This window comes from Rana temporaria, chromosome 3 (assembly GCF_905171775.1).
Source record: "Rana temporaria chromosome 3, aRanTem1.1, whole genome shotgun sequence".
Taxonomy (NCBI): Eukaryota; Metazoa; Chordata; class Amphibia; order Anura; family Ranidae; genus Rana; species Rana temporaria.
Genome location: NC_053491.1, coordinates 355,928,856 through 355,955,425, shown reverse-complemented (window position 1 = coordinate 355,955,425; position 26,570 = coordinate 355,928,856). Strand labels below are relative to the sequence as shown.

Sequence of the window (26,570 nt, the reverse complement as noted above, 5' to 3'; positions counted from 1 at the left end):
ATCGTTTATCAAAATTACACTCATGACAAAGGGGATTCAGCGAGACTCATGTCATCTAGAAGAGCCAATGAGGAGCTTTATTATTGCCATCTGTTTTTTTTCTGTATTCAACCCAATCATTAGACAAAAACTTACTGTAAGCAAACAGAGAAGAGTGCGCAGACTAGTGTAGTAGATGTTACAAAATGTAATAAAACAACAATTAGCAACTCACATAAAGATGAATGTAAAATGCTTGTCATCACAGTCAGGAAGAGGTCTTGTCCAGAAAGGGCATCAGTGAATAGCAACACTGGCAGGAGAACTGTAACTGTAGTAACTGGGTATCGCAAGAGGACGCCAATCTAAGTGCAGTGGGTACGGGAAGAAAATCCACACAAAGCTAGTGGCAGCTCACTTGGATAGTGTAAATATCGCTTGTATATAGTGTTTTGAAGGTTTGGTCCCAGGTCAGTCTACCATTGTAGTTTCCAGATCCAAGGGGTTTACTTTGCTGCTGGAAACTTATAGGGGTAGATTCACGTAGAATGGCGTATCTTTGTGCGGACGTAACGTATCCTATTTACGTTACGCCTCCGCAACTTTTACAGGCAAGTGCCGTATTCTCAAAAGAAAGTTGCGGCGGTGTAGCGTAAATAGGCCGGCGTAAGCCCGCCTAATTCAAATTGTGAAGAGTTGGGCGTGTGTTATGTAAATTAACCATGACCCAGGGAGCTGCGGTGGCTCAACGCGATTGGCACTGCGCTGACAAGCCATTCACCTCTGCAGCTAGGGGTTCGGATCCCGGTCTTGGCTACATGTGAATTGAGTTTGGTGGTCTCAGCCCGGCTCCCGGTGGGTGTGCTATGCGAGGTAAGCCTGCACTTAGTACGCCCACCCCCCTCCCACAAAAAAAACACCACACTTACACGCACTCGAAATTGGGTTAACATGCACGCACTTTGACCACGCGGTCTCTAAAAAGAGAGGTGAGGGACTAACGGGGCTGGTTGAGCGGGCTAGATCCTCTCACTCCCTTATGGGGAGTCCCTCTGCCCCGTTGGGCTTCAAAGCGGAGCAGGTAGGGCTGTGTGGGAGGACCCCCTCACACACCCGCCATTGCCACCCGGGGCATGGAGAAAGGTGGCAGATTGCCTCTGGGGGAGGCCTGCCTACTCCCAACTCCTGCAGTCCGACTCCTCTCTCGAGTACACGCACAAAATACACTTTAAAAAAAAAAAAGAGAAAAAATAAAAAATAAAATTAACCATGACCTGAAGTGATGCGCCGTTCGTGGAATTTCTCAGTGTGCATTGCTCCAAAGGGAAATCTATGCGTAACTGATTCTATGAATCAGGCGCAAAGATACGACGGCTCAGACTCAGAGATACGACGGCGTATCTGGAGACGTATTGGTTTCGACGTGAGCGTAAATGACGTCCATACGCAAACGACGTAAATTTTTCAAAATTTGACGCGGGAACGACGTCCATACTTAACATTGGTACGCCGCATGTACACCACCATATAGCAGGGGTAACTTTACGCCGGGAAAAGCCTAACGTAAACGGCGTAACTGTACTGCGTCGGCCGGGCGTACGTTCGTAAATTCGCATATCTAGCTGATTTACATATTCTAGGCGTAAATCAGCGTACACACCCCTAGCGGCCAGCGTAAATATGCAGTTAAGATCCGACGGCGTAAGAGACTTACGCTGGTCGGATCTTAGGGAAATCTATGCGTAACTGATTCTATGAATCAGGCGCATAGATACGACGGCTCAGACTCAGAGATACGACGGCGTATCTGGAGATACGCCGCCGTATCTCCTTTGTGAATCTGGGCCATGGTATGTGTCCTCCTAGGAGACCATGCAGCAGCTTTGGAGAGGAACCCAAAACCTTCATAGGACTACATACAGGCGATCGTTACACTATCCGAGTGAATTGTCAAATGCTTTGTGTGAATTTACTTCCCTTACCCACTGCATCTAGATCGGCACCCTCTTGCCATCTTCCCAGTTATTACAGGTGTCTCTCCTGTCAGGATTCCTACTCCACCGCCTCCTGGACAAGACCCCTTTGTTACTGTGATAACAAGCATTTTGCATTCATCCGTATGCGAGTTGCTAATTGTCATTCTTTTATTAAAATTTGTAACATCTACTACACTAAGGGGGTTATTTACGAAAGGCAAATCCACTTTGCACTACAAGTGCACTTGGAAATGCAGTCACTGTAGGTCTGAAGGGGACATGCAAGGAAAATAAAAAACAACATTTTTGCTTATACATGATTAGATGTTAGAAATCAGCAGAGCTTCCCCTCGTTCCAGATCTTCTCCTCAGTTCTACAGCTACTGCACTTTCAAGTGCACTTGTAGTGCAAAGTGGATTTGCCTTTAGTAAATCAACCCCTAAGTCTGCGCACTCTACTGTGTTTGCTCGCTATTTTATTAGAGAATCCTTCAGTCTCTTATGCCGCGTACACACGATCATTTTTCAGCATGTCCAAAAAACGACGTTTTCCCAACTTCATCATTAAAAGGACGTTGCCCACACACCATCGTTTAAAAAAAATGATCTAGCAAAGCGCGGTGACGTACAACACGTACGACGTTAGTAAAAGACGATTCATGCTTGTCTGTCTGTTACTGCGTGATGAATGTGCTTACTCCATTACGAACGTTAGTTTTACCAGAACGAGCGCTCCCGTCTCATAACTTGCTTCTGAGCATGCGCGGGTTTTTTACGTCGTTTTAGCCCACACACGATCATTTTTTACAACCCGAAAAACGACATTTAAAATGATGTTTAAAAATGCAGCATGTTCGAAAAAAAATGTTTTCGTTTTTCAGAACCTGAAAAATGATGTGTAGCCCACACACGATCATTTTAAATGACGTTTTTGAAAAACAACGTTTTCTTCATGCCGAAAAATGATCGTGTGTACGCGGCATTAGAGATGCTGCACAAAGTTTACTAGATTTATAACAACATGGGGCCAGATTCTCAAAAGAGATACGACGGTGTATCTCAAGATACACTGTCGTATCTCTGTTTTTGGCCCCGGGTATCTATGCGTCTGATTCCTAGAATCATTTACTCATAGATACGGCGTAGATCCGACAGGTGTAAGTCACTTACACCGTCGGACCTTAGATGTAATTCTAGGCTGGCCGTTTACGTTGATTTCTCATTTGACTATGCAAATGAGCCTGATACGCCGATTCCCGAACGATTTTGCGCCGCCTCGTCGTCGTTTACGTAGTTTCCGTAAGCGTAAGGTTACCCCTGCTATATGAGGGGTAACCTTACGTCAGTCCGCCGTATGCCATGTTAAGTATGGCGTCGGGTCAGCGTCGTTTACGTCGTTTTACTAAGTCGTTCGCGAATAGGACTTTACGTCAATGACGCTCACGTCGGCTTCATTGACGTTTTCCGTCGTGAGCTGGAGCATGCGCACTGGGCTATTTTTACGGCTGGCGCATGCGCAGTTCGATCGGCGCGGGGGCGCGCTTAATCTAAATACAAGCCGCCTCCTTTGAATTACGCGGCCATACGCCGGGCAATTTACACTACCCTGCCGCAAATTACGGAGCAAGTGCTTGAAGAATACGGCACTTGCTCCCGTAAGTTGTGGCGGCGTAGTGTAAATGGCTTACACTACGCCGCCGCGGATTCTATGTGAATCTGCCCCATGGACTTTACATTCTTGCCCAGGGACTCGTTTTTCGTGAACTTTTTGCCCTTGTCTATTGAGTCCTCCCCTTCCCAACTACACTTCTGCGCCATATTACTAACAATTTTCTGAAAAACTTACCCTAAAGCTTTTTTGTTTTTGAGTAGGTGGGTATTTTACAAAACTCTACCTTTGTTAAAAATGTCCTCTGACCAGTCTAGTGATAAATTGCCTTCTCTTACTGTATGTAGGAACAATAGTGGCCTGCACAGAGCCCTGATCTCCACCCTAATGAACACGTTCAGTGCCAGGAACCTAGTGCTGTCCATACTCAGTTTTGTGCACATGTGCAGATCCTGGTGCAGAGCAAACCTGAAGTCTGCCTAGCCGTATTGCTGCATTGTCTTTAGCTTGGATCCCTGTGTTCTGTATTCCTGAAAACCTGCTGATCTTGCTACTGACCGGGCTACATCTGATGCTTCTCTTCTGACTGACCTTGCCTGTTATGCCTGCTGCTCATCTGTGTTATGAACCCTGGCCTGGACTTTCAACCACCTCCTGACTTTGTACCTCGTTGCAGCATGTTGCCTACTCCTGCCTGTCCCCGATCGGGATTCTGCTTGGTTGCTACTGAACCAAGCTTGTGACTTGACTCCATATTTCCACTCGGTGGACCCCTATGCTTCCAAGCTAAAGTTCAGTGCTCAGTCTTCCTGGCACTTGCGCCCTTCCGCTGCCCTTGCAGTTCCTTTCTCCACCACCAGAGGTGTTTGGATAGGAACTGCGCAAGAGGCCACCCTTGTCATCCTGGGATTCAGAGACAGGTACAGGACATTCAGAATGCCCTTAAAGGTATGTTTTTTATTTTCTAAATAGGTTCCTTTAACCACTTCCATACCAGGCACTTACGCACCTTCCCGCCCAAGCCAATTTTCTGCTTTCAGCGATGTCGCAATTTGAATGACAATTGCGCGGTCATGCTACACTGTACCCAAACAAAATTGGCATCCTTTTTTTCCCCACAAATAGAGCTTTCTTTTGGTGGTATTTGATCACCTCTGTGATTTTTATTTTTTGCTCAACATCTAAAAAAAGACTGAAAATTTTGAAAAAAAATACGTTTTTATTTTTTTCTGTTAATTTTTTTGTAAATAAGTAAGTTTTCTCTTTCAATTACGGGCACTGATATGGCGGCACTGATGGGCACCGATGAGGTGGCACTGATGGACACCGATGAGGTAGTACTGATGGGCACAGATGAGGTGGCACTAATGGGCACTGATAGGCGGCGCTGCTATGCGGCACTGATGGGCACTCATAGGCGGCACTGTTGGCCAATTTATAGGCGGCACTGATGGGCACTCATAGGCAGCACTGATGGGCACTCATGGGTGGCACTGGGCACTCATAGGCGCAACTGATGGGCACTCATGGGCGGCACTTATGGGTGGCACCGATGGGTACTTATGGGTGGCACAGATGGACACTGATAGGTGGGCACTGGGCATAGATGGGCACTAAGAGGTGGCACTGATGGACACTGAGGGGTGGCACTGATAGACACTGAGGGGTGGCACTGATGGCATTGCTGGGCATCACTCCAGTCAGTGCCCATGTTGCCAGTCAGTGCCCATTTGTGGGCACTGATTGGCATTTATTGTGCTCTTTTTTTTATTATTATTTTTTTTTTGGTGCCATGGTGGCTTCCCTGGTGGTCCAGTGTGGGGATCCGAGGGGGGGGCTGCGCTGATAAACAATCAGCGTGAACCCCCCCTGTCAGGAGAGCCGCCGATCAGCTCTCCTCTACTCACGTCTGTAAGACGCAAGTGAGGAAGAGCCGATCAATGGCTCTTCCTGTTTACATCGTGATCAGCCTTGATTGGACACGGCTGATCACGTGGTAAAGAGCCTCCGCCGGAGGCTCTTTACCGAGATCAGAGATGCAGGGTGTCAGACTGACACCCCGCATCACCGATCGCCTCGCTGCGCGCCCCCACGGACGCGCACCGGCATGAAATCCTGCAGGACGTCAATAGACGTCCAGTCAGGATTTCAGAACCACTTCCCGGATGTCAATCTGCTATTGACCGGGCGGGAAGTGGTTAAGCTAGTGCATTGTTGGTTCACTTACCCTTTCCTTCGATTTCCCTTCTAAATGTTTTTTTTCTTTGTTTTCTTTGTATGAATTTCTCACTTCCCGTTCCTCCTCAGTAAGGTGTTCAGTAAGCTGTTCTCGGATGATGGTGGAAAGCTTGCTGAGGAGGAACAGGAAGTGAGAAATTCAGACAAAGAAAAAAAACATTTAGAAGGGAAATCGAAGGAAAAGGTAAGTGAACCAATAATGCACTAGCTTAAAGGAACCTATTTAGAAAATAAAAAAACAAACCTTTACAACCCCTTTAAATGCCAATTGTGAGCCAGATCTTCTCATCCAACACCAGTATTTGACCTCAAACATCATCTTTTTACTAAATGGCCACGGAATCACTCCAAAACTGGTGGAAAGTCTTTCCAGAAGAGCATAGACTGTTGTAGCCGCAAAGGGTAGTCAACTCTATATTAAAGTCTATGGTTTTTGAATAGGTTGTCCAACAAGCTTATAAAGGCGTGATGGTCAGATGTCTATGACACAATGGGGGTTATTTACGAAAGGCAAATCCAAAGTACAAACTACGGGGCAGATCCTCAAAGAAATTACGCGGCGTATCTCTTGATACGCCGCGTAATTTCAAATTTTGCGCATCGTAGCTTTGTTTTGGTATCCCCAAAACAAGATACGACAGCATCTGTGTTAGATCCGACAGTCGTACGTCTTCATACGCCGTCAGATCTTAGATGCAATTTTTTGGCGTCCGCTAGGTGGCGTTCACGTCGTAATCCGCGTCGAGTATGCAAATTAGATATTTCCGACGATCCACGAACGTACGAGCGGCCGTCGCATTTTTTTACGTCGTTTCCGTTTGGCTTTTTCCAGCATATAGTTAAAGCTGCTATCTGGTGGCGTACTCAATGTTAAGTATGGCCGTCGTTCCCGCGTCTAATTTTGAAAATTTGCGACGTCATTTAGCGCAATGCACAGCAGGAAATTTTAGGGACGGCGCATGAGCAGTTCGTTCGGCGCGGGGACGCGCTTCATTTAGATGAAACACGCCCCCTACCCGCCCAATTTGAAATCCGCCGCGAGAGATACACCACGCTGCCGTAACTTACGGTGCAAATTCATTGAGGATTCAAACCAAAGCCAGGTAAGTTACAGCGGTGTAGCGTATCTCACATCTGCGCCGGGCGCAGTGGAGGTACGTGGATCTACCCCTACAAGTGCAAAGTGCACTTGAAATTGCACTGAAAGTGCACTTGGAAGTGCAGTCGCTGTAAATCTGAGGGGTAGATCTGAAGGGAGGGGAAGCTCTGCTGATTTTATCATCCAATCATGTGCAAGCTAAAATGCTGTTTTTTTATTTTCCTTGCATGTCCCCCTCGGATCTACAGCGACTGCACTTCCAAGTGCAATTTCAGTGTAATTTCAAGTGCACTTTGCACTTGTAGTGCAAAGTGGATTTGCCTTTCGTAAATAACCCCCTTATGTATTGTATTACTTGGATAGTTCAAAATACATGGATTTCACTGTCCACCTTTGTGTGTTCCAACCAGGGCCGCTGATAGGGAGGGACCACCAGCCCTCCTGTAGGGGGCCCAGGCACACAGAGGGCCCTGAACAGCAGGAGGAATCAGTACAGTTGGGCAGAGGGGCAATTACAGAAAGATGCCCTGTGCTGCTCTCTGCAGCAGCTGAAAGCTGGTTTCTCTTCCACCCATCGACATTTAGCTGCTGCAGAGAGAGAAACAGGGCATCATTCCTTTAATTACTTCCCCCACACCGATTCCCCTCCCTAATCTGCCCACTCCTGATCCCCCTTTGTGCCCCCCTGTCACTGTGCCAAGCTCTCTCCCGTGGCACTGCCGGCTTCCCTGTCCTGTAAAAAAAAATTAAGTGTAATAAATAATTAAAAAAATAATTATAATTTTTTTTAATAAAAATGTAAACAAACTATTTAAAAGGGGCTAATTCACACAGGTTTTTTGTTAGGTTTGTATTATCTTTGTATTATCTAAGAATACTTTGTTGTGTATTTTTAGTGAAAATATTGTTTTGATATATTTGGGGGGAGGGGGGCGTCTGCCAGGTAGGCTGTACGGGGCCCCATACTTTCTAACAGCAGCCCTGGTTCCAACTCCTCCTGTTACATTTTATATACAAAATAAAGAAAAATCCAGCAAGGATGGGGAGTAGTTTTATTCTCCCAGAATCTACCAAAGCCTGAAATATCAATTCTGGTTGGACTTAGATTTTAGAATGTCAAATGTGAGATGAGGGGTGTTATCCCGACGTCTGTGCTCAGACTATGAATGCGCCTAATTACACTTCTGGGAAATAGAGAGAATCCCATTTCCACCGTGGATCTATCAAAATACAAATGTGATATTTTATATATATAGAAAGCTGGCTGACAAATCTTATCAGCTAATATGAATATTTCAGAGAAAATTACTCATAAATGAATAATCAGAAGACTAATGTCTGGTAGGCAGCCACACACTTTTCCCATGACGTTCTCACCCACGTTTGGAGCTGAATCACAACTACTCTTCACTGGATAAACACATAACGCTGTGCTTGGCAAAGAGGACCTGTCATCTTCTTTACAGAGAATCAGTTGTGAGAGAAATTGGTAGGCTACCATAGTCAATCTTACAAGCAGCATAGATTTCATGCTAATCCTTTGCCTTATTGTTGTATTTACAGTGCCTTGAAAAAGTATTCAGTGCCCTTGAGATTTTCCAAATTTTGTCATGTTACAACCAAAAACGTAAATGTGATTTATTCTGATTTTATGGCCTTCTAAGGCCTTGTACAGACGATCAGTCCATCCGATGAGAACGGACTGAAGGACCGTTTCATCGGTTAACCGATGAAGCTGACTGATGGTCTGATGTGCCTACACACAATCAGTTAAAAAAACAATCGAGTCCAACGTGGTGACGTCAAACACAACGACATGCTGAGAAAAATGAAGTTCAATGCTTCCAAGCATGCGTCGACTTGATTCTGAGCATGCACAGGGTTTTTAACTGATGCTTTTGCATACTAACCATCGGTTTTGACCAATCGGTTAGGCGTCCATTGGTTGGATTTTAAAGCAAGTTCTAAATTTTTCGACCGAAGGATAACGAACCGATGGGGCCCACACACCATCAGTTTGGACCGATGAAACGGACCTTCAGTCTTTTTTCATCGGTTTTGACCGACCGTGTGTACAAGGCCTAACAGGTTTTCTTCTAAGATTGTCCTGTTCTTGGCTCCATCCATCTTCCCGTCAACTCTGACCAGCTTCCCTGTCCTTGCTGAAGAAAAGAATCCCAACAACATGATGCTGCCACCACCATGTTTCACGGTGGGGATGGTGTGTTCAGGGTGTTCAATGTTAGTTTTCCACCACACTAAGACTCCTTTCACACTGAGGTGCTATAGTATAGGGACCAGAGTACCTTCTTACACATGTTTGCTGTAACCCCCACTTGGCTTCTCGCAAACTGAAAACGGGATTGCTTATGGCTTTCTTTCAATAATGGCTTTCTTCTTGCCACTCTTCCATGAGGGCCAGAATTTAAATAATAGTTGTCCTGTGGACAGATTCTCCCACCTGAGCTGTGGATCTCTGCAGCTCCTCCAGAGTTACCATGGGCCTCTTGGCTGCTTCTCTGATTAATGCTCTCCTTGTCCGGCCTGTCAGTTTAGGTGGGCCGCCATGTCTTGGTAGGTTTGCAGATGTGCCATACTCTTTCCATTTTCGGATGATGGATTGAACAGTGCTCCATGAGATGTTCAAAGCTTGGGATATTTTTTTATGACCTAACCCTGCTTTAAACTTCTCCACAACTTAATCCCTGACCTGTCTGGTGTGTCCCTTGGCCTTCATGATGCTGTTTGAGGTGTACTCCTCTATTTACTAATTAGGTGACTTCTGAAGGCATTTGGTTCCACTAGATTTTAGTTAGGGGCATCAGATGAAGGAGACTGAATACAAATACACACCACACTTTTCAGGTATTTATTTGTAAAAAATAAATAAAAAACATTTATCATTTTCCTTCCACTTCACAATTATGGGCCACTTTGTGTTGGTCTATCAAATAAAATCTCAATAAAATACATTTACATTTTTGGTTGTACATGTGCAAAAATTTCAAGGGGTATGAATACTTTTTCAAGGCACTGTAAATCAGCACAGAGGCTTCACTTGCAGTATGCTATTTCATGGTCAGTAATTCAGAAAACATTGAGTTGAAGAACACTCAGGCAACTAGTATTTTCATCAGAAGATCAGCAATGGCAGAACATGCATTTCTCCCATGACAGAAGCTTTTAAAAGCAGACCTAAATCTCAGCTGCCAACACTAAATGGTGATGTTTAGGCAGAGCCAACCAATTGCTGGCACTGCCTGAACTTAGCTTTTTCCCAGCAACTGGGTGTTCTCAAGTGTTGGCAGCTGGCGAAAACCAGTAGCTGCAGACAAAAAAGTATTAAACTGTTTTTTGTAGGCGCTTAGATGATAGGCTGTGAGGTAGGTAGTGGGGTATTTAATGGTTTAAACATTAGCTTTGCTTTAAGGTGAACCTGTGTTTTGCCAGTGCAAAGCAAAGCACCTCCACTATCTGCACATACTGGGCCAGATTCACAAAAGAGATACGACGGCGTATCTCCTGATACGCCGTCGTATCTCTGTTTTAGGGTCTTCCTAACTATGCGACTGATTCATAGAATCAGTTACGCAGTTTAAGGGGGGATATGATCAACATGTACAAATATATAAGAGGTCCATACAGTGAACTTGGTGTTGAGTTATTCACTTTACGGTCATCACTGAGGACAAGGGGGCACTCTTTACGTCTAGAGGAAAAGAGATTTCACCTCCAAATACGGAAAGGTTTTTTCACAGTAAGAGCTGTGAAAATGTGGAACAGACTCCCTCCAGAGGTGGTTCTGGCCAGATCAGTAGATTGCTTTAAGAAAGGTCTGGATTCTTTCCTAAATGTACAGAATATAACTGAGTACTAAGATTTGTAGGTAAAGTTGATCCAGGGTAAATCCGATTGCCTCTCGGGGGATCAGGAAGGAATTTTTTCCCCTGCTGTAGCAAATTGGATCATGCTCCGCTGGGGTTTTTTGCCTTCCTCTGGATCAACTGTGGGTATGAAGTTGGGTGTATAGGATTTTACTGTGTTTTTTTATTTTGTTTTTTGTGGTTGAACTGGATGGACTTGTGTCTTTTTTCAACCTGACTAACTATGTAACTATGTAACTATGTAACTAGTTAGCCCTAAGATCCGACAGGTGTAATTGAATTACACTGTCGGATCTTAGGATGCAATACCTCGGCCGCCGCTGGGGGGAGTTCGCGTCGTAAACCAGCGTCGGGTATGCAAAATAGTAGTTACGGCGATCCACAACGGTTTTTCGCGTTCGTTACGTCGCTGCTAGTCTAGTTTCCCGTCGCAAAGTTAGTCGTCGTTTTAGCTGCCCTAACTTTACACAGCCCACGTATGTGCTGTATAAAGTATGGCCGTCGTTCCCGCGTCGAAATTTTAAAATGTTTTGTTCTTGCGTAAGACGTCCGGGAATACGAAAGTACGCTACGCACGTCGCCGTTCGAAAAAATGACATCACTTTGCGCAAAGCACGGCGGGAATTTCAAAACGGAGCATGCGCAGCAGGTTCGGCGCGGGAGCACACCTAATTTAAATGGCACACGCCCCTTTGAATTACGGAGGCCGCCGGCGTAAGTTTTCATGCAAGTGCTTGGTGAATCAGGCACTTGCGATGAAAACTTGCGGCGGTGTAACGTATCTACGATACGTTACGCCGCCGCAGTTCTATGTGAATCTGGGCCACTGTACTTACTAGTCTTTTGCTCTAGTGCCATTACATTCAGCTGCATGTAGTTAAGAGAGGAACCCTTTTAAAAGTGGTAGTTCACCCGCAAAAAAAAATTTAAGATTAGATTGATGCTCATTTTGTCTAGGGGAGTCGGCTAGTTTTTTTAAAAACGAAGCAGTACTTACCGTTTTAGAGAGCAATCTTCTCCGCCGCTTCCGGGTATGGTCTTCGGGTCTGGGCGTTCCTTCTTGATTGACAGTCTTCCGACAGGCTTCCGACGGTCGCATCTATCGCGTCACGAGTAGCCGAAAGAAGCCGAACATCGGTGCGGCTCTATACGGCGCCTGCGCACAGACGTTCGGCTACTTTCGGAAAATCGTGGCGTGATAGAAGCGACCGTCGGAAGCCTGTCGGAAGCCTGTCAATCAAGAAGGAATGCCCAGACCCGAAGACCATACCCAGAAGCGGCGGAGAAGATTGCTCTCTAAAACGGTAATTACTGCTTTGTTTTTAAAAAAACTATCCAATTCCCCTAGACAAAATGAGCATGAATCTAATCTTAAATTTTTTTTTGTGGGTGAACCTCCACTTTAAGCTTCAGAGATTTTCCCTAAAACACTTTTTTTTTTGTCACTGGATATCCTCAGTCTGATGACCAGCGCCATATTCCTCTGTGCCCAGGCTGTCCCAGACTCTGAAGAAATCCATGTGTGTTTGTCTGTTCATCAGTTCTGAGTGAGTGTAATGGGAGTGGTTTCATAATTAACTGTCAGGCGTGCAGCTGCAGGGCACAAATGAGGAAATCTACTGGGCCTGCATCCCTTTAGACGTGTTCCTATTGAAAGTATCTCTCAAAAAAATGACATTTTTGTTGCAAGGGATGTCTGAAATCTGACTTGTATCTTCGGCAGACTTCTGGGAAAATTGGTGAGCCAATCACACAAGCAGGAAATTATGTTTCTGGGGGTGGTCAGTACACATTCTGTGTACAGAATATCTCCAGGTAGCCATATTGCAATGTATTCTCAGAAAATTACATTGGGGTGGATTCAGCAAGCAATTACGCCTGCGTATCCATAGATACGCAGCGTAATTGCTAAGTAGCACCGGCGTATCGACTTTCTGTATTCAGAAAGCTCGATACGCCGACTGTAGCCTAAGATACGACTGGCATAAGGCTCTTATGCCGTCGTATCTTAGGCTGCATTCTTACGGTGGCCGCTAGGTGGCGCTCCGGTAGTTTTTAGCGTAGAGTATGCAAATTGCATACTTACGCTGATTCACAAACGTACGCGCGCCCGACGTTAGTTTTTTACGTTGTTTGCGTTCGTCGCTTTCGTCGTAAGGCTGCTCCTGCTATTAGGAGGCGCAGCCAATGGTAAGTATAGACGTCGTTCCCGCGTCACGATTTTCGAAATTTACGTCGTTTGCGTAAGTGGATCGTGAATGGCGCTGGACGCCATTTAAGTTCACGTCGAAGCAAATGACGTCCTTGCGACGTCATTTACCGCAATGCACGTCGGGAAATTTTCCCGACGGAGCATGCGCAGTACGTTCGGCGCGGGAACGCGCCTAATTTAAATGATCCACGCCCCCTACGGGATCATTTAAATTACGCGCGCTTACGCCAGCCCCTTTTACGAAACGCCGCGGCAAATTACGGAGCAAATGCTTCGTGAATGAAGCGTAGCTCAAGTAATTTACGGAGGCGTAGCGTAAAAACGGTACGCTGCGCCTCCGTAGCAGTGCGTGCCCCTACCTGAATCTACCCCATTGACTGCAGATTGAAAAGGAAAGGTACATTTTAATAACATTCAATTACAATATGACTCGAGTCGCAATTATATATGCTATATTATTTTTTCTTTATTTGCAATTTTTTCCCCCCACAAAAGTGGAGTTACCCTTTAACTGTTCAATAGGACACATAAGTTGAATCCAATGCAAATTTACTTCAGTTAATTGCAGTACAGAGGATGCTTTTCCAGCCTTTTGAAGTGTCTGTGAAAAACTAACTGGTGTCTGTGAAAAAGTGACTGGGGGAATGTGGAAGAAGTAGGGAGGGTCTAGCTAGGACAGTGGAAGATACCAACATCCCATTGTAAACAAGTTACTGCGTACATGAAAGTTGGGCAGAACACAGTTGCTATCATTCATCTCAGTTCCTTTTCACATGTTTACTTGTCTATCCTTATGTGCCTTGAAAAAAAAATTCTTGTTTATATGTATCAATAGCTCAAGCTAAAATTTAAACAGAGGTGTAATGAGTTGGTGAATTCCCCCCCCCCCTCCCCCACCCCCCCCAATCCTTCCTGCTCTCCTCAGACATCTCCATCTCATGAGGTAAAACTTGTAAGGAAGCAGTTCTCCATTTAGCCATTCCATAGTGCCATGGTAATGCGTTTTCAGGGGTGAACTTTGTATTAAAAGTTTATTTATAAATCAAAGATTTTATATTATAAAAAAAAAAACATTTAAACATTTCTCCTAAATCCTTATGACCAGAATCATTCCGGTCATACTGCGGACATGAAGCAGTTACTACATGGCAGGTCAACTTTAACAAAACTATTTATCACAATCTGCTAAAAGAATTCTTCTTTGATTTCCTGTGTCCATCGATAAGACCATTAGCTGTATTGTAGAAACACTGCAGTCAATAGCTGGCACAGTTCTCTACTACAGGATATCTACTCGTTGCAACACATGAAACATTAAAAACTGGAGGCAGCGGCATGTCTCACCACTTAGAGAATGAGAGGTGTCACAGGCTGTCACATCAAGTCATCACAAGGGAAAGAGCAAAAAAAAAAAAACACTGGACTGCAGCTGGAAAGGAGGCATGCATTCCAATGCCATTAATGCTCTGTGGATGCCACACTGCTGCAGGCTGGCATCTAAAGAGGTGGGGGTGTCCATGTTTATATTTTTTTATAACATGTCAAAAAACCTCCAATGCTGAGCTAGTTTCAGCACTGGACAGCTCACTGTTTAAATCTGCCAAATATTCATTCAGTACAGCTATCAGGCTTGTTGAATTCAAAGAAAGGTGGCCTTGTAGGCAAACCAGGCAAAGGGCATTTTCAGATAGGTTTCTTTTAAGCTTGGTCAATGATTACATGTATAGTCCACCTTTTGCAAAAAAATTATAAATGTAATACAATTAAAAACATTCATTTATTACATTTTTTGCATTGGTTCCTGAAGATCGTTCCAACCACAATCAGGGCATCACAGGTGAAATGCACAGGCTTCTGCATTGTTTTTTTTTTTTTTTTTTTTTATAATTGACAATTTTTTATTAAGTTTTGATTGTTTCAATACAAACATATAAGATACAAGTATAAGAGGGGGTAATAGAATAAAATAAATACAGGAGGGATAGAAAAATGGAAAATGATTTAGGATCAACAGACTTCTGTAGGTGGCGTAAATGCATCCTGCAATTATCATACATGAGGCGTAGCCGATTAATAAATGGAGGTTGGATAAGGTGAACTCCTGCGCTGTCTGAAAAGTGAAGGGGAGGGGAACAAACTGAAAATACTGCTGCAAATATAAAGGTCTACCTCGATAGACTAAAGTGAAACAGAAAAAATTTAAATAAAATACTTGCGCTGTAGAGTGTGGGACAAAGAGTGAAACTGGGTGATAACGTTTACAAAGTAGCTAGTGAGAATAATATTATAAAGCATATATAGCAATGAAAATAACACAAGGACAGTCCTTAGTAAAAATCTGCACTCTGAAAAAGTCCAGATCCGGCACAATCCTGCCGTGTATTGGTGTATTCCAACAGAGGTAAATCCTGATCTCCAACGGTGCAGGTGTTGTGTAAAAATGATAATACAAAAAATACACTTTAAGAGAAGAAGCACGGAAAAAAGTTCTAAAAGAAATATATATAAGACCCTTGGATCCGGAGTATAGGTGGAATAGAATAGTTGAGCCAACACCAAAGTCACATGTATACACCTCTGGTGAACCCAGCTGCTCACCTCAAATTGACCGCAATGTGTCTAGATCAACCTGGTCTAGATGGTTATAGTCCACAAATAGGTAGCACACATAAATCTCCGTCCGATGTTTAACATGAAAAAAACAAAGTAAAAAGACAAAAAAAAGGCTGATGGTGAAATACCGTCACAAAAAGGGGTTGGTAATTGGGATCTTGGCGAGTGGGAGTGCACTCACATGTAGGTGAGAGATCTCAGGCTCATATCCACGAGCACCGAACTCGTCAGTCCCTCTATCTTTCCTCTGCTCTTTCTGCTAGATCTCAGGGTTCAGGTACTGGCTGTTTTAGTCTCCCCAAGATTTCACAGTGTGTGGGGATGTCTCAGCTGGTGTGGGCTTGTGATGACTCCTATCCCTCTCTCAATAGCTCAGATGGAGCGCTCAAATGGCGTGATGATGGGGAAGAGGTGAAAAAACATACCCATAGTATAGCCCAGTCAGCAATATAAACAGGTTTATTAAAAACAAAATTAAAAACTCACATAAAAATTCAGGAACTCTGCAACAATCCTTACGAGTGGCGAACTCGTGTGTCCGTTCGTCAGATGCTGGAGTGTGTCCTGCCTACCAATCCCGACGCGTATCGTCACAGTCACGTGACTTCATCAGGGGATGGAGGTTGGAGGTTGACATACGGCTCTAGAAGAGTGTGAGCATAACACAATAGTAAGGCTTTATTTCCATTGATGTTTTTACAGCCACTTTTTTTAGCCTTTTTTACAGCTTAAAAACGCCTGTCCATGTTTTTTGTTTTTTTTTGAGCTGGAGCTCAAAAACGCAGCGGTAGAGTTTTTTCGTGTTTTTGAGCGTTTTTGAACGTCTGGCATTTTTACAGCTCTAAGGCTTCATTTCCATGGACGTTTTTACAGCCACTTTTTTTACCTTTTTTTTTTTTTGAGTGGGAGCGTTTCTGGGCGTTTTTTAACGTCTGGCTGGAGCTTCAGAACACACTGGTCCTGTTTTTTTTTTGCAGCTTAAAAACGGCTCAGCCATCTACAGCTCAAAAACGTCATGGTGGGCATGAGGCCATAGACTAACATGGAGAGCCGTTTTTGAGCTGCTAAAAAGAGCTCAGAAAAGTGGCTGTAAAAATGTCCAAAAACGTCCATGGAAATGAAGCCTAACACTGGAGCTTCAGAACGCACTTCCCCTGGTTTTTTTTTGCAGCTTAAAAACAGCTCAGCCATCTACAGCTCAAAAGCGTCATGGTGGGCATGAGGCCATAGACTAACATGGAGAGCCGTTTTTTTTTTTGAAAACTTAAATTTTATTGAATTTTCAACATTTTCCAGGTAAAGGATAAACAAAAGAAGGGACCGGGAAAGAAAAAAAAAATTAAAAATAATAGAAAAAGACATAAAAGGACACATGGCATCATAAAGGGGCAGCACTAGGAGGGACAGACAAAGTTGCCAGTGCAACAACTGCATAATAAGACGGGTCAGTGCAAAATCCAAACTAGTTAACATAGGACCTAGTGTCTATATCATCACAGAATCTAGCCTGCCACAGTGTGTCTTAGCGACCAAGGGAACATAAAGTATAGTGGGGAAGTAAAGGAGAGGCAGTGAAAGCGGAGAGAAGTATAGAAAGAGAGGTGAAGAGTGCAGGGGAAAAAGAGAGGAGAAAGGTCCACCATCCGCCCCGACCCCCCCCCCCCAGCCCGGGATACTTAACCAGGTCGTCCCCCCCCCAAGACAGGGGGTTATCACGTGATCGGGGCCTCCAGCGCATTCCATAGTTCCCATACCTGGTTGTGGGTGTCAAGAGTGTTATTCAAGGAAGCTGTCATGTATTCCATCCTTTTAACGTCCCTGATTCTAGAGTGTAGTTCAAACAGGGAGGGAGGTTCCTTCTTTTTCCATTTCAGGGCCACTAGGCACCGTGCGGTCGTAAGGACCTGGGCCAGGAGTTTTTTAGAAAGTTTAGAAAACGTGGGGGGTGGGAGGCCCAGAAGGAAAAGTTTAGGACAAAACGGCACCGATGAACTAAATATAGAGTGAATTAGGGAATGGACTGTCTGCCAATAGGGCACGATCAAGGAGCATGTAGACATGTCGAGGCCCAGTAGGTGACATGTCCTGTATCAGGAGCCGGTAGGTGCGCGAGATCATACCTTTGGGGGACGACCCTTCCAAACAGATTCTCTCAAACTCAGTTAAAGGGGAGAATTGAAGATTCGTTACTAGAGATTGAGCAAAATGACGGATTTGTAAATAACTAAAAAAAGCCTGTTTGGGCAAATCAAAAGCCTCTTTCAGGTCTTGGAAAGACCGTAGGGTTCTGGTTCTAGTATCCACCAATTGACCGAAGCGAAATAGGGCCCTATCTCTCCAGAAGTGGGACATCTGCCAGGTCAAGCTGTCTGGGATACTAGGTGTAAATAAAAAGGAGGTGACCAGGGAGGCGGAGGAAGTGAGGGGATATTGCAGTTTAGCGCGCCGCCACAAGGTTCGCAATAATACCATAGGTCCTAGGAGTTGTGATGGGCTGAGCGATGTGTCGGGACTCCACAGCATGGAGTTAGGGTGAGTGGGCGCTAGCCACAATTTTTCAATTTGCGTCCATCGATTATAGGCATGGAGGGTACACCAAGAGGCCACTGAGCGCAGCTGGGCGGCTAAGTAGTATTTGGCAACGTTAGGGAAAGCAAGGCCACCCTGGTCGCGAGGGGCATAGAGGACTGACCTAGCTATCCGGTGTCTCTTATAGTTCCAAAAAAATTTTAACAAATCGCCCTGGATGTGTCTAAGGTGTGCTGTTGGGACAGGAATGGGGAGCGTTTCATAAAGATAGAGAAGCTTAGGCAGGATCGCCATCTTAATGGTTGCTAAGCGACCAAATAGGGACAGCTTCAGGTTTTTCCATTTGGCCAGGGATGCCCTAATGGAGGTGTATAGTTGGGGAAAATTGGCCTTATATAGAGTGTCATAGGAAGGCGTAAGGTAAACACCAAGGTACTTTAAGGCAGATGTCTTCCAAGCATATCCGAAGGATTGGGAGAGGGCAGACAGTGTCCGGGGTGGTAGATTGAGGGGGAGGGCCTCCGTCTTAGAGTTATTAATTTTGTACCCCGAAAGTGCACTATAGCGGTCTAGCTCTACATGCAAATTCGGGAGGGAGACTTGAGGTTGTGTAAGGGTGAGTAGGACATCGTCCGCAAATAGGGAAATCTTAAAGTCCCTAGTGCGGACTGGGATTCCTCGAATATTTGGGTTTTGTCTGATGTGTGCTGCTAGGGGCTCAATACATAGGGCGTAAAGAAGAGGGGAAAGCGGGCAGCCCTGTCGGGTTCCGTTAGAAATAGGGAAAATTGGGGAGGAGGCAAATTGGGTTCTAACTAGTGCCGAAGGGGACGAGTATAAATGGGCAATAGCTTGTAGGAAGGGGCCCTTCAAGCCAACACGCCGGAGGGTCGCAAACAGGAAAGGCCAACCCAGCCTATCAAAGGCCTTTTCCGCATCCAGGCTGAGTAGCAGTGCCTCAGTCCCAGTCCTGTTTGCCACTTCCACAAGGTCAATAACTCGCCTGGTGTTATCCCCCGCTTGATGGAGGGGAATAAACCCAACCTGGTCCTTGTGGATGAGTGACGGCATGAAGTTGTTCAGCCTAGTCGCCAGCAACTTAGTAAAGATTTTTAAGTCTGCGTTGAGGAGGGCAATTGGTCTGTAATTAGAACAGAGGGTATGGTCTTTTCCCGGTTTGGGGATCAACGTGAGGTAAGAGGTCTGCATGTCTCTCGGGATGGGGGAGTTAGTCATGAAAGCGTTAAACAGTGCGGTGATATGAGGGAGAAGGAGCGGTTGGAAAGTTTTGTAGTAGAGGTACGTTAGACCGTCAGGTCCAGGGGCTTTGTTGTTCGGGAGGGCCTTAATCGTGTCAGTTACTTCCTCTTCAGTGATAGAGGAATTAAGGCTGGCTAGGGCGGAAGGGGCGAGAGCAGGCAGATCACAGTCTGCTAGGTAAGAGTTAATGGCCTGGGTCAGATCAGGGGGTGCAGGGTTGTGCGGCACACTCGGGTCATTATAGAGAGCCGAATAGTAATCGTGAAACAACTGTGCAATTTTAGAAGGGTGGGATTGCAGGGTTCCAGTTGCATCAGTAAGAGCAACCGGCGAAGCAGCGGTGGCTCTATCTTGGAGTTGCCTAGCTAAGAGGGTATGCGGCTTGTTAGCTTTATCGTAATAGGTTTGTCGGAGTCGAAGGAGAGCTTTCTCAGTCTTCCCCAAGTCAATGTCTCGCAGTCCTGCTCTAGTGCTTACCAAAGCCCTAAGGGTGGCAAGGGATGGGGAGGGCAGTAAACGGGATTCCAATTGCCGGAGCTCATCTAGTAGTAGCTGGCGAGCAGCATTAGCATTCCGTTTCAAGGCAGTGGAAAGTGATATGCACTGACCCCGGAAGACCGCTTTATGTCCTTCCCAGAGGGAGGCAAGAGAGACTTCAGGAGAGCTATTTTCAGTGAAGTAATACTTCAAGGTTTGCTCGAGCTCCATTTTGGAGGGGTCATGTTTAAGCAAAAATTCGTTTAAGCGCCAATGACACACTCTAAAGGATCCTGGTGAAAGTGCTAGGGAAAGTTTAATCGGGGCGTGATCGGACCATGATATAGCTTGAATGTCCGAGTCAAGACAGGCTCTCAGGGTTGGGGCATTAACAAAAAAATAATCTAAACGGGAATGGGACTTGTGGGGGTGGGAGTAAAAGGTGAATTGCCTGGCGGAGGGGTATGTGGCGCGCCAGGGGTCAAACAGGGCATACTGTCTGGTCAGTTGGCGGAAGAGTCTAGATTTCCTATCGGTGGCCTGGGGGGGTTGTCTACCCCCTGCGGACAGCCTATCCAGGCCAGGGGAATAGTTCAAGTTGAAGTCCCCTCCTATGACCAGATATTGGTGAGGTGCTGCAAATAGGCGTTTATAAACCCTGGAAAGAAAGGAGTTTTGGTTGACATTCGGGGCATAAATGTTACATAGAGTAATGTCAGAGCCTTTCCAATTGCCTCGGAGAATGAGAAAGTGGCCCTGAGGGTCTGTGTATAGGGATCGCAATTGGAAGGGGGAACCCTGTCTAAAAAGTATCGCCACGCCTGCTCGCTTTCGTGGGCTAGATGCAAGGTATATTTGGGGAAAGTGTTTGAGAGCAAAGGCCATGTTACCGGATTTGGTGAGGTGTGTCTCCTGGATAAAGATAATGTCTGCTTTAGACCGTTTGAACTCGCGCAGGGCCAGACTTCGCTTAATATTAGAGTTAAGGCCTTTAACATTAAGGGACAGTATGTCGATCATGGTGGATACAGAAGTAAAAAGAACGTCTGCTTACCCGTCGGGGTGGCCAGCGGCCAGACAGTCGGATGATCTGAGGATGAGCTCCTAAGGGTGGCATCATACCGGGAGAATGGGACCCAGCGGGAGGGGCTGAGATGATCAAGGCAGATGGCGTCCAGAAGATCAGAGGGTGGAGGAGAGAGAGGAGGGGGAAACCGGAGAGAGGAGAAAAGAGGAAGAGGACAAAGAAAAAACAAAACATTTAACAGAAAAAAATCAAACATCAGTAACATCTCACAATATAACCCGCCTTGGAGAGGTGGGGGGGGTGGGAATCTCTGAGGGGCTCCACCTGACAGGGGCAGATAAAAATAACCTGCCAGCAAAAAATAAAGGAAAAAAAAAAGGGTGCCTAAGTAGGTAAGGAACCCGTCAGAGCTCCCTTGGGGGAAGAGGCTGGAGGACCAAGGGTGGAGTGAACCGCACCCAGGCCTGCCTGCGGATGTAGTTAGAAATAAACCACAGCACATCATATAACCAGAACTATAACCGTAATCCAAGGACATCTCAGAGAGCTAGGCGCTCGGAGACATAAGGGAAGGGGGGGCGCCATGTAGACATCTCTAGATACAACATAAATACGTCTCCTGAATCGAGACCCCATGAAGGAGTACCGAGGGAGGAGAGGTCTCAACCGGCTTAAGCCGACCATCTAGTCCATAGCGGGAGTCCTGCTGGCAAAAAAGGTAGGTCCAAAAGTATGGGCTTCCAAAAAGCAACAAAAACAAAACGAGTAGGACCTTAGCAGTTCGATGGGGATGGAACCATCTAGAAACAGCAGGTCAGAGAACCGATCTTGACAGTGAGGAGGGGGTCATCACCGAGAGGATAAAGGTTCAACCGCGAGGTGGTGGCGGGGTCAGGACAGAGGGGCGCTGCCAGGGGCGTTTTCTCCGGGGAACCTGGATCCAGGGATCTGGGCGGGGCGGAGGGTCAGGGATGGGCTCCCAGCCGGGAGTGGGTGGCACAGGAATGTCTAGGTCTCTACAAAAAGACTGCAGGTCTTCCGGGTATCTCAGCGTGGTGGATCTCCCATCCCTCTTCGCCGTGAGGCTAAAGGGGAATCCCCAGTGGTATCGAAAATCATGCTCTCTCAACAGGGTGAGGAGCGGCTGTAAGGATCGCCGCTGCTGGAGAGTTATCCAGGACAAGTCCGGGAAGAGCTGAATGGGGGCGCCGTCAAAGTCAATAGTGCGCATGTTGCGCGCCTTCCTCATAATTTCCTCTTTGAGGGTATAATTGTGGACCCTGCAAATCACATCTCGGGGTCTGGGCCCTGGCCCTCGGGGACGAAGGGCTCGATGAGCACGGTCCAGCTTGACTTTTTGGTGCTCCGGGCGTCCCAGCACGGAGTTAAAAATGGCTTGCAGGGTGACGGGTAGATCTTCGTCCTGGGTAGCCTCCGGGAGGCCACGGACCCTAATGTTGTTGCGCCTCCCCCTATTATCTAGGTCCTCAAGGTGGCGATGAAAGTCTCGGAGGGTGGTAGCTTGGGAGGCTAAACGTGCATGTATTTGTGAGATTTCTTGTTTGGTGTCATCGACATCTTCCGCTATAGATGTAACTCTGGTAGAGAGGTGGTGAAAGTCAGTACGGAGCATATTGATCTCTGACCTACAGGTCTCACGTACCTCCTGAATGAGCATGCGGAAATCATGTTTTGTGGGCATACAACGGACATAGTCCCGCCAAGAGGTGTACCCGTCGGGATCAGTCTCATAGTCCATTGCAGCTTGATCAAAAGGTGCCATTGCTGGGGCTGCAAAGGACAGGGGCAGAGGGTGCCCGGTCTGGGGTGATTGGTGAGGGGTACAGGGCATGAGCGTGGGCTGCATGGAGGATCCATTTTGGTGCTCTGGGCGAGAATGGAGCCCCCTCTGTCCAGGTGCCTGCTGCAAATGAGGGGGCTGTCTGGCGTGGGGTGGAATTCCCTGATGAGGGGAGGGTGATGGCATACCGCTCCTTTGCGGCTGGGATCGCTGTGGGAGTGAGCGTGGGTCCCAGTCAGGGGTGGCAGGAGTGTCCCAGGAGGGAGACGGCTGAGCGGTAGGAGCAGCGGTGGATGGCGGTGGCTCCACGAGGCAGGGAGGGAACGGCTGTGAGAGGCTGCCTAGGACATGGCTGACCGAGGGAGCTGGAGCTTCAGCATGTGGGTTGACAGGGGGGATGAAGGGACGAGCGGCCGCGATATCCCCTTCTGAGCCATACCTCAGTGATCCGGCTCCACGTGAGGCATGTGAAGGCGAGAGGGCTGCAGAGGACGAGGCCGGCGCCATCTTGGCCGCGTGATGTCCCGCTGGATCCCCGGGGGTGAAATACTCCGTGATCAGCGGCGGAGGAGCAGAGGAGGATCTCGTGGAGCATCCAAGCAGGTTAGAGTCCTTAGATTTCTTGGGTTTACCCATTTTTGCAGCGGTGGGAGCTAGTACTCAGGTAGTGCAGGCAGGCCGGGAGGGGAGCTTCAGCACAGCACGTCTGCTCTCATGGCCATCCAAACCACGCCCGGAGAGCCGTTTTTAAGCTGCAAAAAACGCTCAGAAAAGTGGCTGTAAAAACGTCCAAAAACTTCCATGGAAATGAAGCCTAATACCTATAAGCCTATAGGCAAATCTCGGTCAACAGGTAGCTTCTACATTGCTTAGATCCCAACCCCAGGTCCATACAGAAGTAGGGATGGGCTCAGGCGTATTCGCATCGTACCCGCCAGTAAGCCGTCCCCTGCACACCACCAATCGTAGGAAGTGAGGCATTTCCCGACATTGCCCATGATTGGCGGTGTGCAGTAACGGCTTCCTGGCAGGTATAAACTGAACACGCCTGAGCCCATCATTTTACAGAAGTAATACCTACTGTTATGTGAAGGAAGGTAACAATGGAGTGAAAATGTAGTAAAATGTAGTAAAATCACTGCCCTTGCGCCGGCGCAATCTTCAAATCCCCCTGCGGCGATGGCAGATATGACTTTAGAGATCTCTGTGAATGGATGATATGACTGTGCGGGCAGAGCTGTGCTAAATTAGAAAAGAATGCTTGAGAAAGGAGCACCTATGATTTAGGTAAGTAGGGGGAAGTTTGAGGGTGGGGGGCAGAGGAATGCGACCATGTTTCATGTTACACACTAATTATGGGTCTAACAATATACACGGTCCCAAAGGTAAATTAAACCCTTTACTGTCAGGTCCATACAGCGTATGAACTTGACAGCGGGGGGGGGGGGGGGTGTTTGGGTTGGGGTTTATACATATTCTGTCTGCAGCCACCAGGATTGTGTGTATATCTGACAAGAATGCCTGTCAAATAGAAGCATTCGGGCAGGTGTGCTTACACACCCTCGGGAACGTGCCCCCCACCGTATTATGGGCTCCGCCTGCCAATCTCAATCTGCGGGACCGGCATAGCTTGTGCAGCCAGGTAGCCAGGAGGAAGCCGAGTCCGCTCTCTATATCTTCTTTTTGCTGTCCCAAATTTCCCAAAGCGAAATTTAAAACGTCACTTCTGTGTCCTCCTCTCAGTGTCCATGGCCAGCATGGCTAGGAAAGAATGTATTTCAATCTGCATTTCATTACATTCAGTGGAGTACAGGGCAGAGATCTAGGGTCTAAAAGACCCTGGATGTCTCATTAAGAAAAACTGTCACCAAAAGATCAACTAGGGGACTTTTTATCCCCTATGTGATGAAAAAAAGGTGCAAAAAAATGAAAGGTACACCCAAGCACAAAAAATCACCCCAAATTTTTTTGAGGCCCCCCATCCCCACATATATGCACATACGAACGTAAATTCAAACGTTACATATCACTGTGCACGCCAGAGTGAGGGCAGTATTTTTAGCACCAGACCTCCTCCGTAATGCAAAGTTAATGACCCATAGGGGGCTTTTAAAGCTTTGCCTATGGAAAATATAAAGTACTGACGTTTGTCACCCTTTCACAGGCACATGCAAATTTAAGGTTTGACGCGTTGGGTATCTATTTACTCGGTGCAACCTCATCTATTATATTTTACCCCAAAAATGCTGGGAGATTAGTTCCTCTTCATATAAGGCCACCCCCCAGAACTACACCTCCCAAGAGCCCTTTTACTACACACAGCATGTGGACAGGCTCTTAAACGTTGTTTTGCTGGGAAAGAAATCAATATATCTGTGGAATTGGATAGACAGGAGTAAGGACAGGTAGAGTGTTGCTGTCCAGCAGGCAGGGCTGACAACGCCGGGCATGGAGGCGCGATGTCGTCAGCCCATACAGGAAGTTCATTGCATTTCTGTCAGTTTGATGATATTTCTATACTTGCTACATTGTACAAGAGCTAAAACATGGGGAGATGTGCAAATCTAATTGGTATTACCAACATTTGATGCATCAAGTCTACCAAATCCATGGGCTACATTTTAGGACACACTCATTTTTAACAACTTAGGTAATTATAAGGCATTTATTTGATGTAGAAAGATTCAGTGGTTTTCTGTTTTGTTTCTCTAACCTGAAGATCTGGAAAGTATGTGTAAACGTCTCTATTTAACGTCATGTTTCCTGACAGCTCAGAGTAATAGGAGTGCCTGTTAATAAGATTAGTTGTTTTCTGAACAAGTAAAAAAAAAAAAAACTCTTGATAGGTTGACATAAACCATTTTGTGTTGATTGCATCTGAGACTGGAGGGAAGGTTAATTGCTGCTATAAGACATGCTGGCTATAGGATTACGTTATCCAATTAGGCCTCAGAGCTGGCAAGTGTGATTGCATTACATTCGTTACTCGAGAGAACGAAAACGCTGCAAACACAGGCAGCTAACATCTGCTGTAGAGCGAGATCAAATAGAAATGTCACTGTTTAAACACGAGGAAAGAATCAGTCTGTTACACTTACCACAGTACGGTACTCAGTGACACAACATGGTGTTTGCACAATCCAGCTGCATTGGGTGACCATCATTGGCTTCGGATGCTCCCACCCAGAAACGGTCAGTTAGCCATTGTCAATGGGAACCACTGCCTAGACAAGTTAGAAAACATAGCTTTATTAATGCTAAACTTCAATCAAACAACTTAATACATACACATAATACACATAAGGGAGTTCTTTTACCCGCCATAGAATTTGTATTTCTGTCCAACCAGCTATGCCACACAACACAACCCTGACTATCAGGGGAGAGACAGAATTGTTCTCTACTGCGATTTCACTTTCGCTTATGGGGTCTATCCCAATCCCCACCCTGTGCCTGGACAGTAAAAAGAGAAGCAGCAGGCTGCTGAGATTTTCTTTCACTCTGCTCTCTTGACCTATCAGCATGCTCCTTGCACTCCAGCACACCTATTGTGCTCTTTATGCTGCCTTATTATTTTTGCTCCTTGCCACACAGGCTGTACAGTGGACTGCAAAAGGCTGATACCAGGTCAAATTCAGGTACACATTATGATTACAAAGTACAGATTACAGAGCTGCTTCATTTGTGTCTTTTATACAGTATCTACTTGGAGTTCAGCTTTAAAAGTCCATCTGACCATATTTAGGGTGTAACCTGAAACATAGTCTACAGCCCCCACCCTAGAGCCTCATACACACGATCGGATTTTCTGTGGACAAAGCGTAGGACTTATGTCTGAAGGGCGTTGAACAGCAAATAATTGTCGG

The 26,570-nt window shown here is 46.2% G+C and overlaps 1 protein-coding gene across 1 annotated transcript in view; it reads right to left on the bottom strand.

Annotated features, from left to right (window-relative positions):
* Positions 1–25,928, bottom strand: part of LOC120932665 (carbohydrate sulfotransferase 1-like) — a 66,542-nt gene extending 40,614 nt beyond the window's left edge. The window contains exon 1 of the mRNA XM_040345204.1: positions 25,803–25,928. The gene's annotated coding sequence lies outside the window, so the exon portion shown is untranslated. The remainder of the gene's footprint in view (positions 1–25,802) is intronic.
* Between the last annotated feature and the right edge of the window lie 642 nt (positions 25,929–26,570).